The sequence below is a fragment of the Silene latifolia genome, chromosome Y (assembly GCF_048544455.1).
Source record: "Silene latifolia isolate original U9 population chromosome Y, ASM4854445v1, whole genome shotgun sequence".
Taxonomy (NCBI): domain Eukaryota; kingdom Viridiplantae; phylum Streptophyta; class Magnoliopsida; order Caryophyllales; family Caryophyllaceae; genus Silene; species Silene latifolia.
The window spans coordinates 310,286,057-310,300,919 of record NC_133538.1 but is presented as its reverse complement, the minus strand read 5'-3'; the positions used below and the strand labels follow the sequence as shown (position 1 = coordinate 310,300,919).

General features: G+C 35.9%; 1 long non-coding RNA gene across 2 annotated transcripts; it reads left to right on the top strand.

Annotated features, from left to right (window-relative positions):
• The first annotated feature begins 6,967 nt into the window (after positions 1 to 6,967).
• LOC141626831 (uncharacterized) lies at positions 6,968 to 7,640 on the top strand. 2 transcript variants are annotated; one of them, XR_012536419.1, is made up of 2 exons: positions 6,968 to 7,132; positions 7,278 to 7,640. It is a non-coding gene; the product is annotated as an uncharacterized LOC141626831 (long non-coding RNA). The 2 variants fall into 2 exon arrangements; XR_012536418.1 differs by having other exon boundaries at positions 6,968 to 7,174.
• Positions 7,641 to 14,863: the final 7,223 nt, after the last annotated feature.

Genomic DNA, 14,863 nt, shown 5'->3' with positions numbered 1-14,863 from the left:
ATAAATAAGCATAATAAGTGAATCAAACAAAAATCATCAAATTAATTCATAATAATAATAACTAGTTTTCAACCCGTGCAAAATTGCACGGGTATATTTTTAAGAATATTGATATAATGATTAACATTTAAAAAATGTTAACCAAAATATATGAATATTTTATACTCTATTTCTTTTAGTATTATTTTTTTTAGCGGTATTGATGAAATTTATTCTTTTTCCTTCTAGCGTTTAAAGTAATTTTTTGAGATTTTTTTTATTATTTTTCGTTATTCATAAGAAAAATATTATGTTATTTTGTTTTTGGTAATAATTATACTCCATGAGAATCAAATGGTAATTTTTTATTTTTAGAATTAGAAAATATGTAAATCTGGTAATTGTATGCTTAAAAAAATTATTTAAGATTAATGTAACTACTCCATTAATTTTTATAGCTATCAATTTTTAAGCCCTTATTCTATCAATTTTAGTTTGTTCAATTTTTGGGAACATTGTATTGATATTTCATATTATATTATTTACTTAATATTCTTTAAGTTGTAAAATTGTAAAATTAAAAAAATAAGAATCATTATATAAACATATTAACCTATCAGATTTTTTTCTTGGGTGCGTATAACTTATCAGATTATAAACACGATAAATCTGTAACAAAAAAGAATTTAATTCAACTAAATGGCAAATGGGGCCCACGATTTATTTTATAGGAAAAAACAAAAAGGAAAAAGAAAACTGCATAAGATGACGTGGATCAATGTGGATGTATGAAATGTTTCTGTATTTATTAAGATAAGATAATAGAAAGCAAGTTGTACGTTAGATGCCTAAATACACATTATATATACTCCATAATTAGAGGATATAAAGGAAATATAATATTTGACTTTTAATTATCAGATAAGAATTCTGTTGACAATTCTAGTTTAGTTTATCTTCTTTCATTCTAATAACTCTGTTTAGCTTCAATTAGGTAATAGGTAGATAGATATTGGTGCTGTTTGGCCAAACTTAAAAAGTGCTTTTGCAATTGAAAAAGTAGTAGCTTGGTCAAACATGGTAAATTAGAGGGTTTTAAAAGTGCTTTTGAAAAGTCAAAAACTGATTATTCACCTCCAAAAGGAGAAGTAGATAATTATTACTTCTACTTCTACTTTTCACATAAAGAACCAAATAAGCAAACAAAAGTTGTATTAAAGTAGTTAGGCCAAACATATAAATTTTGTGAGAAACCACTTTTTACAAAAGTATGGCCAAACAACTAAAACTTTTCCGAAAAGTAACTTATGAATAAACTCTTTTTGAAAAGGAAAAACCATTTTCTATAATCAAGGCCAAACATCACCATTGATTATTTAAGTCTACATCAAACATGATAGAATTTGATTGACTTATTATTATCTCTAAATATATTTTTATTTAACATTATTTTAGGTAATTTTAAAAGATTGGACTCTCTATCATCGCTCGGAAAAAGCTTCCTTTAATAATATACTAGATTTAATGCCCGTGCGATACACGGACCTATTTGTAATGCTCTGTCGTTTATATAATAATATTATAATGTAGTAAATTAAAAACGTTGTATATAATCTAAACTATATATATGCTACTTCATACCAATAAAAATTGTAATCCTATAATATTTTTTTTGAGGTAAACTCGTAAACAAAAAGACGTTAGTTGATTACAATATACTCTTTTATTTCTCATTTTATTATATCTTGTAAGTGTAAAAATACTCCTCTATTCATCCTAAATTTATTCTACAATAGAAATACCAATACAAAAATCAATATTTTGATATTCGCGTTTTGGTCCTCATCTTGAATTCAGGGTCATTGTATTGCTTGCGCACTCATGGAGTCATTGACATACTTGAATCTTGATTATTCATTATCGTTCTTGAATTTTCTTGTCGAATTCCACGACATCTTGTAATACAAAATAAAGCATTAAAATATGGTATTTTGGATAGAATATTGTATGTAAGCGTGTTTTCTGTAGAATTTAGTTTGTAGCGAAAACTTATCTTCGTAGACGTGATAGCTTTTTCACTAATCGTATTATTCGTATACGAAGTATATGTAAGTATAATAAAGAAAACAGTTTGTAGTTTGTGTCATGTACGTATTATAGTAATTTCAAACGTTGGACACTTGGACATGTAAAGTCATAGATGTGCCAAGTTCATTTATGGAGAATATTATTGCAAATGAAATAAGTGTTTCCTGGATATAAAACACGTGACCTTTTTTACTTTGTAGTCTGTATGTATTAGAGATAGTGAATACAGATTGCGTGTGGCCTTTAAGAGTAAAGCAAATTACTCTCTACTCTCTAGTACGGAGTAGATAGTAATAATAATTGTCTGTAATATTTTATACTAAGAACTTTCAAAGTAAGGTTTGCCTTACAATATGATCAAAATCTTACCATGTGGTTACTTACCAACAAACATGTAGGTTAACCACTAATAGCTGAATTACTAAGCTATGTGGGTTAACCAGTAATAGCTGGATTACAAAATAAAATAAAAAATCATGACCATCATACATTAATAAGGATATAATATAATGACGATCAAATAACTGTTACGGAATAAAATAACTTTGAGCTCGTTGCTTATTTGAGAGTGGATTGCTAAGCTTTTGTTCAAATTTTCTACGAATGACGTTAAAGTGTAACCAAACACCCTCTTAAAATAGCTCTGAAAATTTTCCACCTAAAAAGACTTAAAAACAGCAACCGAATTAATGGTCGTATATATACAATCTCGTATATTGAGTAGTAACTGACTTATATATGAGTATTAAAATGTAAAGAAATTATAATATATGAAGCCAATAAATAACTAAATAAATATGTAAATCGCAAACTTTAGAAAGACCTCTTGACTCATAGTTGATACATAATTCCAAAGCTATGATTATCGATCAAACTTTCGTTAAACCTGCAATATTTACCACAATTAAATTCAATTAATGATAAATTAAACGAAACACGCATTAAGAGAGCACACAAAACCATAATAACTATCATTACAAATAAATAAATAGCAATAACTATCAATACAAATAAATAAATAGCACATTCGTTTATTGTTTTAAAAAAACGATTATATGAGATTGAGATAAAAATAGTCTTGACAAACAATATGGCTAGCAATTTGGAAGGGGGGGTATATCGGTATATATACACACAAACTAAGTCTTAGAGTCTCATTGCAATTAGGTTGCTAGAATGGTAGTAGAGTTGTTGTACGTTTTCTCATCCTGAAAAAACGTTAACAATAATATTATATTATATCTACTCATCAAGATTTTTATTTGATTTTAAAATTAAAGTAGTTTATAGAATTTAATTTAAAGACTTTAATATTTCTCGAAGTCTTTAACAAACGGTGGACTCTCTATAATCGCTCGAATAAAACTTCCTTTAGTAATATACTAGATTTAATGCCCGTGCGATGCACGGGCCAATTTGTAATATCCTATGATTCAACTATGAGTTTTAAATATTTTCGTCGATAGTCTAACATGTTTAAATTTCTGTCAAGTCAGATTGTGATAACAAAAAAAGCAATCTTCTTTAAACTATCGTTTGACATTAAGTATGAGTTATTTAAGGATGTCAATGTGTCAGGTAGAGGACATAGGTTTCCTACTTTGGTGCTCGCTAAGCAAAACCTATATTGCTCAGTAGCAATTTCTAAAACCCTTCTAAATGTAAGAACTTTGGAAAATATTGGGTTTGGCTACAGTAGGCCAGTGTTCTCGTGCCTATCACGAGCTCTACAGCGTTTTTCCTATTCATTCTCTCCTCCTCATTTTTTTAATCCCTAATCTCAATCTCTTTCTTCCTTACCCAGTTACCCGCCTCCTTCTCTATCCTTCTCCTTCTCTTTCTTGACTCTTACATCGTCCGTAGTTAGGTCCGCAGTGTTGAATTCATAAGTGATTCTTCCTTCTCTCTTTTCCATTCACCTGGTTTTAGTTTTTCTATTAGTTGTTGATTTTCATTTTTTGATAACATATACTTTGTACATGCTTTAGTGACGAAGATGATCATAATGTTGGTGGTAGTAAATCAATTGAAGGGTGCTCTAGACCTCGCTTATCCATTCCCGATTTTCACACGATTTTAGATTTGGTTTTTACAAATGATAATGAAAAACTGGAATCATCAACCTTGTGTGGGTCACTTAGGGTGATTATCTTGATCGTATTCTCAAAATCATTCACAAAAGACCGTATTTGTAACCTCCGTCATTTGCGACACAATAGCGGCCATGCCTCTTTCAATTTCATTTGGGTGTGTCTCTTCTTCCTCCTTTCACATTCATTTATTCAGCCATTTATTCATGTTGTACACCACTTGTTTGAGTCCGGAGATTGCGGCGACTTTATGAGTAATTGTTAAATCTTTTTTGAAATTTTAGGGATTCAACCATCCGTTTGCAATCTTTCTATTTTGACTAGGATTGAGTAATGAAACTAGGTTTGATGAATGGATATGAAACATTGATATCATCTGGCTGAAAATATAGGTGTTGTGTACTCGATTCGCTACGTCAAACACGTATTTTCCTTTCTTAGTTTATGTTCCATAACCTGAGTTATGCCAACTGAGTACTTGGTGAGTCTCAATTTATGAGAGATGAAAATATGTTGAGTAGTTGAGGAAATATGTTGGTTACCTACTTAGTCTTTGACATCTTGCAACGAGTACGATTTTTTTGATGATTTTGTAGCGGGTTTAATTTCCGAACTATGGAAATTTACGATCTCACAAGCGCTCTTCTTTAAATAGTTTTGGTTTTAATTGTTGGAGAATATTGTTTCTTCCATTTTGCGATCTATTTAAATCATTTTTTGCTTTACTATACAATAGCTTTCAAGGAACCGATATTGGATAAGTCTAAGAGTGGAAGTCGGAAGCGACCAAATAAAGAAAGAAGAATGTGCCATTTTGCGGTCTATTAAGTTTTGAGGATACAATCGAAGCAACTATCATCCCTCGGGTGCGTTTTTCCTTGATGATTGATTCATGTATTATTGTGGATCGTGCCAAACTATCGGCCATAGTTCCTTTCTCTGAAATCCCTCGACACAAGTGTGAACTTTGCACTTCTTACAAAACCTCTCTCTTGCACTCATCAACACCGTCCCACACTCCCACAATATAAACAACCTGTGATTTGTTTATATTTTTCTTGTGTTTGTTTCTGTATGCTCAATTCATCACATCTGATTTCTTTGTTTTTAAGCCGCTCGGGTTTGATTTTTTGATCTGGAGGTTTGGTTCTTTAGATAAGTTACTTTGGTGGGTATTGGGGGTAGGTCTTGTTTAGCTTATTCTTCTTGTGAATGGTAGGCTGAATTTTTTGCTTTATCACTTGCATTTAGTTTTTGTTTATCGGGAATTGTATATTGTCGATGGATATGGTGTCAAGATTGAGAATTACACTTTTAGTTTTGCCTTCTTAGCACTTGAATTTTTTGCTTTTATCACTTGAATTTAGTTTTGCCTTCTTAGCAATATCAATATACATGGATTGTACATGGATTTCTAAAATTAAATTTAAACTTTGGTGTACAATCAACTAATAAGAGTAATTAATCATGTAATACTTGTAAGACGGTTCTTTTATGTATGAAAACACTCGATTGTTACTAAAAGGACCATGTCATGTCAGTAAGACGGTTTTATTCTATAATTTGTGATTTACCAATCTACCATAGGTGCTTGAAAGATGGGTGGTTGAATTGGTTCTTCTTGGATTGGGTGATGATGGGAGTGTTGTTCATTGTATTCATGTTGAAGTTAGTGGCAGAAGTGGGAGTTTTGAGATGTTGGTAGGTTATTTTGATGGTGGTGATTACGTTCTTTGAAGGTTAGGTTTTTTCAATAAAGTTAAACCGGGCAAAAGATAATCACGGGTCCAGATTTAGTTGGCTTGTTGTCATAGCCATTTTTTAACGATTCCTCTTTGTCACGGTGTCACCTCAGTAGTTGTAAGAGTCATCCTGGAAAAGCTCACTATTGCCCTCAACACTCTGCTTGCTTGTCATTTTTAATAGTATCGAAACTCCCATATTGATATAAAGGATACACTAAACCCCTGTTCAAATTTCTCACAAAGAAAGTGTAACTTTTTCGTCGTGTTACAAATGAAAAGATCGACCTTGTTCTGTACGTCATTTCTTGTAATTTTTCGGGTAAAGTTTGGTGTTTTTTTAGTGTTTCTTTGGGTAGTACTAATTTTGAAATTATTGGATATCCTTTTGATTATTCGTATCTGTTTAGTATCTACAATGGTGGTGAATCATCCGAGAGACGACGTGGCGGGTTTCAATGGTTAGCCCCGCAAAGGAGGGATGATGTGGACTACATCGTGACCCACCCTTTTACTAACCATGGGACCTGGAATTTGGAGAGGGAAAAGGTTGAAGTAAATGTTCAAGGATATCTGAAATGTAGTATAAAGAGTGTAGGAAGAAAAGGTGGACACTCTTTAAGAAATAATAATTCACTTTAGTTTTACAATGCTTTTGAAGTGAGTATAGACAAAGCTACCGAGATCAGATGTATGTTACTATACGCTTATCGGTCATCTTAACGACTTTATTCAATTCTAAACCAAGAAAGCTCGCAAATATACCTGGCCATGGACGATGGTACTACCATTGACACTTTGTCGAGCAAGGCATGGTTACTATATGCAAAATGGTAGCACCACTGTCGGTAGCAAGAAGGACATGCCTTCTACTAACTGTATAAAATCTACAGGTGATGTGAAGTGTTGAATGTCACAAATTGTGAATTTGGACTAACAACCTTTTTAGTTAACTTTCTTTACTTCTTCATTAATCTAACCCTTTCCCCTCTTTCTTCCTCCTCATTGCCATCATTTTTTATACTTTAGCATAGGAGCGCATACCATTATCAAAGGGTGGGCGGTACCTCAAGGAGCAGGATCCTGCTATAAAGGTTTTATTTAATGATTAACAGCGTGGAATTTGTATTTTTTCACGTCGTTTAAAATTGATCCCTCTCTTACATTAATCACATGTCAATTAGTGTTAAGCCAGTTGAGTGCAGTTCTAAGTTCTAAATGGAGAAAAGGCAGGTGGGCACTTGTGTCTCCAGATTCAAAATTTGTTCAATTATGGTTATCTTCCAACTAAATTTTTGGAGTAGTTTGTCTTTATAAGGACTATTGAATCTGCTCTTCCCCGAGTTAATGTGATTCTATCCATGTCACACTGTCACAGGTAACCACAAAATGCAAGGTCAGGACAACACTTGAGTTGGAGTTATGACGAGTGACCACGGAAGTCGTTTCTCTGTCAATGGAAAATATTTAGCCAGTACTACTCTTTCGTTTAGTAGTACATTGGGTATGTATACTGTAATGTTGGGGTTTAAGTGTTGGCCAAATACGAAACTATTTAGCAACGAAACATTCTCAGAGCCATTCTACACGTTTGATGTATAATGTGGGTCAAATACCATAATGTTGGAGTGCTATACATAAGATGTACCGGTGAATTATAGCTAATTAGATAACGAGCGAGCATCTATAGTCATTATCTAATCTTGTTTTCGCTAAACAAATATGTAGCCATTATTAACAATTATTACCTTGGAAAGTTCACGTAAGGCAGAAGTTACATGACTAAATATTATATACAGATCATGTCAGGCTAAATATTTTCTAAAAAGACGGAGATGGTCTTTGGGACTCCGCGCGCATCGCGCGCGGAGGAACAACTAGTCAGTTAAAAAACCAATGTTAATCCAACCAGTAGATACATTTAAGAAACCATTTCAATGCTGGTCGTAGCGTCCTAACGACCTTGTATTTACTAATAAGACTGATTAAGAGATGAAAGAAATACTTTCTGCCAAACGGAAAACAATTTAAACCATTAAAATATTATCGGCTTTTATCCGACATTAATATATGATTAAATTAAAACCTTAAAAATATACTCTTGTTGCTACTTTTACACACACAAAAAATTTATAAACTAAACAAATGATGGATAGTGATTCTTTTTAAATTAAATTTTATGACGGGTGATAAGGGTGTTTTTTTGGCACGATGAATTACTTCCTCCATTTCGGTCATTTGTTTAGTTATTCCATTTGGGGTGTTTCGGTCAATTCTTTACCTTTCTACTTTGGAGATGTCTTTGATGGGTAATTTGATGCTCCACGCTCAATTTGGTACACTTGTCTTCTAATAATTCCCCATCCTCATTCATTGTCTAGTTTGTGACAAAAATAAAGATAAACAAATAATCAAAACGGAAGGAATAATTTTTAAGCAATGGATGTGAAAAAACTTAGTTGGTCCTAATATGCGTACAAAATATGACTACTGCAATTTTGATCATAATTAGAAGTTTGTTTCGATTAGAGTTTAAACTCCCTTCAACTCTCTAATCATTAATTTTAATATTATATGGATTTGATCACGATATAATTTTATTTTAATCTGTTGTGGCCTTGATTTTAATCTGTTGTGGCCTTGTAGGTTATGATGTAATAAGCGTTTATATATAAAAATAGACCGATCTTGTACGTATATCCTACTGGAATAGACATTTTGTTGTTTGTGCACGATTTTCTTGTTAACCATACTACCTATTCTATTGTTAATCAAATTCTTGTAGTAGCTAATATTGACACACGATTTCATCAAGCTTGTTTAGAGCTCTTTTGAAAGAACAATGTTACGCAAAATATATCTTAACTTGCATGTCAATGATAATTTTCTTATAGATTAAACTTTATCTCTTACTCCCTCTCTCCCGGTCATTTGTTGTCCTTTTCCATATTGGGGTGTCTCAGTCATTTGTTGTCCTTTCTATTTTAAGAATGAGCTTGGTGAGTAATTTGACCATTCTCATTCAATTTGTTCCACTTGTCATTTAGTTATTGGCTCTCTCCTCTTTTCTTGGTTTTTGTGCCAAAACAAAAGGACAACAATTGACCGGAACGGAGGGAGTATAATCTTATTCTCATGCAATATACATACACGCTCGTTAAAATTAAAATTAAATAAAAAAATTATCATAAAGGTTTGCAGAAGAGTAAATATGATGCACTAAGGACCCAACTAACAAAATTAATCGTTACGAATCTTTGTTACACTTTTCCGTTAACTTCACTTCATAAATTTGCAAGCAAAAAATAAAAATAAAGTTAAATTAAGCTTGATCATAATAAAATATAGTTTACAAAAAATAAGAGTAATATATTTATCTAATCATACAAACTCGAGGTGTTGGTGAGTTTTCCGAGTTGATCGAGCTCGACTTCTCATCCAGTTATAGAGGGGAGCCCGAACTCGAGCTCACTGCTCTCGCGAGTTAGTGTAGTAGTTCGTATTCCATTGCTAGTGGAGTGGGCTGCCAATATTTTTCATTACAAATACTTGTGTACAATGGTCTTATACAAATTTATTGCAAGAAAATCAACTACTCGTACTTTATTTTACCTGTCTTACTCACTATATGATTTTGATTTTTACATCAGTATGACCTTCCCATTGAAACAATTCAACTCAACTTCATAAAACATAATAGCACACATTTATTTTTAATTCAAGGAGCAAAATTACTATCTTCCACTTTTCATAAAACCTTCCCATAAAGGCACTAAAAGAAATATGATTGAAATGATAAAAAGTATAAACTTAGGATCATTGTTCCATCTTCCGACTTATTACCTGCTAATGAAAAAAAAAAAAAAAACTAAAACTTATTATGCTATCCCTCGTATAAGCACCATATGACTAAAATAATTATAAAAACATCAAATTATCTAACAATACATACTGTATATATATAAAAACCTAATAAACATAATGCATGTATGTATTAGTGGTAACAAAGGAACGCTCATCAGTGTTGGTTCAATTCGTCGTGACCATTCCTCGTGCATATGGCACACAACCATGATATAATGATAGAATGTATATTGCACTGCAAAAAAAAAAAAAAAAAACTATTAGGCCGTATTAGGCCTTACATTCACAAAGCCCATATGTTTTAGGGTTTGCTAGGGTATTACGTATTCCCGTCTTCAATATTATGTATTTAAGCACTTTGTTTATTGAATGAGAGATACAACAAAACAATTCTATCACATTCTATATCTTAACATGGTATCAGGTTCTCGGTTTTCGTTCCAAACCTAAACACGCTTCCGCCCCATCTTCTATAATCTTCTGATTTCGTCGCTTTCCTTATCAATGACGAAATCAGACGGTGCAAATTCTGGCACCACCTCCATTGATATCATGTCTCCCTTCTACCTCGGTAGCCATGATATCGCTAGCCTCGTTCTTACGGATATAAAACTCGGTCCCGATAATTATGAGGAATGGAGTCGGTCTATGAAGATGTCGCTCAAGTCGAGACGCAAATTCGGCTTTTGTGACGGCTCTGTTGCTAAGCCGACTGATTCTACCCTCCTTGGACAATGGGAAGTCATCCATTGTACCGTTGTCCAATGGATTATGCGCACCATCGATCCTTCTATTAAAAGTAGTATTTCCTACTTTGAAGATGCTCGTCTATTATGGGACGATTTGGCTGAAAGATTTTCCACTGTGGATGGCTCGAAGATTCATGCTCTGAAATCCGACCTCCATGATTGTAGACAGGAGAAAGGTATGTCTGTGACCTCTTATTTTGGTAATTTAAAAGCCCTTTGGGATGCCCTCGCCAATCACGAACCACCGTTTTCTTGTTCTTGTGGTCGGTGTACTTGTGGTATCACGAAAAATGCTCTTGCTCGACAAGACTCAGAACGTCTTCATAAATTTCTCATGGGTCTTGACCGGTCTTTTTATGGTAACCTTCGCTCCCAATTACTGTCCCTTGAAACCCTGCCAACTCTCAATCGCGCCTTTCAGTTAACTATCCAAGAGGAGCGATTGCAGGGTGGGACTGTGTCCCTCGCAGAACCGGCTGACATGGCCGCATTCGCTGTCCGTCATGGGTCCCAAAATACTCCTGCTCCTACTACTAATTGGAGAGCTCTCCGGGACCTTGAGCGACGGGAACGTCGAAAGCTCACCTGCACACATTGCACTGGTGTTGGGCACGAGTCTGCTTCTTGCTTCATACAGACACAGAAATTCCCCGAATGGTGGGGAGACCGTCCTCGTACTGTTGAAGAAATGCGTGCTCGTACTCGGAGCACTACTGGAGCCACGACCTCTACATCAGCCCGTGTTAATGCAGCTGTAGCAGGTCCCTCTTCTTCCTCCACTGATAGACTTTCTGGTACGTTTCCTTCCGACTGGATAATAGACACTGGTGCTTCACACCATGTTACCGGCGACGTTACATGGCTTACGAATACTTATTCTATTTCGGCTTGTCCAATTACACTTCCTAATGGCAGTCAAGTCTCAGCAACATTGGCTGGCACTGTGTGGATTTCGAACTTGTTGTGTTTAACTAATCTTTATTTTGTTCCCAATCTCACGTGTAATTTATTATCCGTTTCTCAACTCATCGCTGCCACAAATTGTGTCGTGAGTTTCACTAATCACTCTTGTCATATTCAGGACCCTTCATTGAGGACGAGGATTGGAGTCGGTGAGCTACGAGACGGACTTTATTTTTTACGTGTGGTGGGTCGGCCGGCTGCAATTCATGCTGTGACTGCTGCGGATTCTGTTGCATTGTGGCATAAGCGTCTGGGTCACCCCTCGAATAAAGTGGTGCACTTACTTCCTCAAGTTAGCCGATTTAATAATTTTGTTCACCTTCCTTGCGATATTTGTCATGAGGCCAAACAAAGTCGTCATAGTTTTCATTTAAGTGATAATAATGCATCGGATATTTTTTCACTCATACATTGTGATTTATGGGGTCCTTATCGTACTCCGTCTTCCTGCGGTGCTAAGTATTTTTTGACCATCGTTGATGATTATTCTAGAGCTGTGTGGGTTTATCTTTTGTTCAATAAGACAGAGGTCACCACCGTATTTATGAATTTTTTCGCTATGGTTCACACTCAATTTTCTAAGACTATTAAAATGGTTCGCTCTGATAACGGCACTGAATTCCATACCATGGCCGATTTTTTTACCAAGCAAGGAATTTTGTTTCAGACCTCTTGTGTAGGTACCCCACAACAGAATGGGCGCGTCGAGCGAAAACACCGTCACATCTTAAATGTCGCTCGTGCTCTCCTATTCCAAGCTCATATGCCTATCTCTTTTTGGGGTGAGTGTGTCTTGGCTGCTGTATACCTCATTAATCGCACTCCGTCACACCTTCTCCAAAATAAGACCCCCTATGAACTCTTATTTGCCAAACCCCCGTCTTATGATAACATTCGAGTTTTCGGATGCCTTTGTTTTGTTCACAATCAACATACCAAGGGCGATAAATTTGCTAAACGTAGCCGGAGGTGTATCTTTGTTGGGTATCCACACAATAAGAAAGGTTGGAAAGTATTTGATCCCGACACCGGCCAGGTTTTCGTCTCACGTGATGTTTATTTTTATGAGGATACTTTCCCATATGCAATTACAAATACTCCTGCTTTGGAAAATACCTCAGAGTGTAATGATCTCCCTTTTTGTGACAATGAATCCGTGCATACTCCTGCTGCCACACATACAAATGACCCACCAATCATTGAACCCACAAATGAGCATGAACATGCTGCACATGGGCAAGATTTAGAACAAGAATTATCTTCACAGCAAACCACAAATGTGCATGAACATGCTGCACATGGGCAAGAGTTGGCGAATACAGAGGCTGTCCTTGGTCGCGGGCATCGGTTAAAAATACCTTCCACTCGACTTCGTGATTTTGTCGTTGGTACTACGGCTGACCCCACCACACCACCGTCTTCGCCAGATAGCTCACCGTCCTCTCCTTCCTCCTCCTCAGGTACCCCCTATACTCTAGCTAATTACATTAATTGTAATAAATTTTCCCCTACACATCGTCGCTTTCTTGCAGCAGTAACGGAGGGTATTGAACCTCCCTCTTTTCGTGCTGCTATTTCCGACCCGAATTGGTGTCAAGCAATGCAAGAAGAGATAACTGCTCTCGAAAAAAATGGCACATGGGAACTCGTCGACTTGCCTGACAATAAAAAGTCACTCGGGTGTCGGTGGGTGTACAAAATCAAGTACAAATCTGATGGCACACTTGAAAGGTACAAAGCCCGTCTTGTCGTCTTCGGGAATCATCAAAAAGAAGGGATCGATTATGGTGAGACCTTTGCTCCGGTGGTTAAAATGGTAACGATACGAACTTTGCTAGCTGTCGCTGCCATCCGCAAATGGGAACTTCATCAGATGGATGTCCATAACGCTTTCCTACATGGTGATCTATCTGAAGAGGTCTATATGCGTTTGCCACCCGGGTTCAGCAAAGGACATGAAGGGAAAGTTTGCAAACTACGAAAATCCCTATATGGACTTCGCCAAGCACCTCGTTGTTGGTTCGCTAAACTCGGCCATGCTCTCTGGGAATATGGATTTGTTTAATCATACTCTGATTATTCTCTGTTTAGCTATGTTCAAAACAAGGTCTGCATTCACGTCTTAGTTTATGTGGATGATTTGGTTATAGCCGGTAATGATACAGCTGCCATTGCTTCCTTTAAAGCTTACCTACATCAATGCTTCCATATGAAAGATTTAGGTACACTTAAATATTTTTTGGGCATCGAAGTGGCTCGTAATTCTGAAGGAATTTTCCTCACCCAGCGCAAGTACACTCTTGATATCGTGTCTGAAGCTGGGTTACTTGGCGCCAAACCGGCTACCACACCGTTAGAACAACACCACCAGCTCGGTCTTGCATCGGGTGAGCTTCTCTCTGATCCCGAGTCGTATCGTCGACTTGTTGGTCGACTTGTGTACTTGGCTGTGACTCGCCCCGACCTGGCTTACGTAGTTCACACCCTCTCTCAGTTTCTCCATCAACCACGCACGACACATATGGCGGCTGCTCTTCGCGTGGTTCGATACTTGAAGGGAAAACCGGGTCAGGGGGTCCTTTTGAAAGCTGATTCCAATCTCAACGTAACTGGATGGTGTGATTCTGATTACGCCAGTTGTCCTCTTACTCGACGGTCTGTCTCCGGGTGGATTGTTTTTCTTGGTGACTCGCCTGTCTCTTGGAAGACTAAGAAACAACATACCGTTTCTCTTTCGTCGTCAGAAGCTGAGTATCGATCCATGGCTAATTTGCTTTGTGAGTTGAAATGGCTCGTCGGACTCCTTTCTCATCTTGGTATTCAGGTGCCTCTTCCCATGAAGATTTTCTGTGACAATCAATCCGCTCTTCATATCGCTCATAATCCCGTATTTCACGAACGAACGAAGCATAATGAGGTGGACTGTCACTACATTCGAGACGCCATCACAGATGGTCTGGTTGTCGCTTCTCAAGTCGATACTCATTCACAGCTTGCAGACATTTTCACCAAAGCTCTTGGTTCGGTGCAATTTCATTCTCTTCTCGGCAAACTGGGCGTTCTTGATCCCCACGCTCCAGTTTGAGGGAGGGTATTAGGCCGTATTAGGCCTTACATTTACAAAGCCCATATGTTTTAGGGTTTGCTAGGGTATTACGTATTCCCGTCTTCAATATTATGTATTTAAGCACTTTGTTTATTGAATGAGAGATACAACAAAACAATTCTATCACATTCTATATCTTAACAAAAACATAAATAAATAAGCTTTTTTAATATAATGATAGAATGTTGTAAATCGCAAATCATTTTATAGTGAGAACATGAGACTTACAAATAAAGTCTAATAAACTTACAAATAGGAAAAAACGTGAGCACACAAATAGTC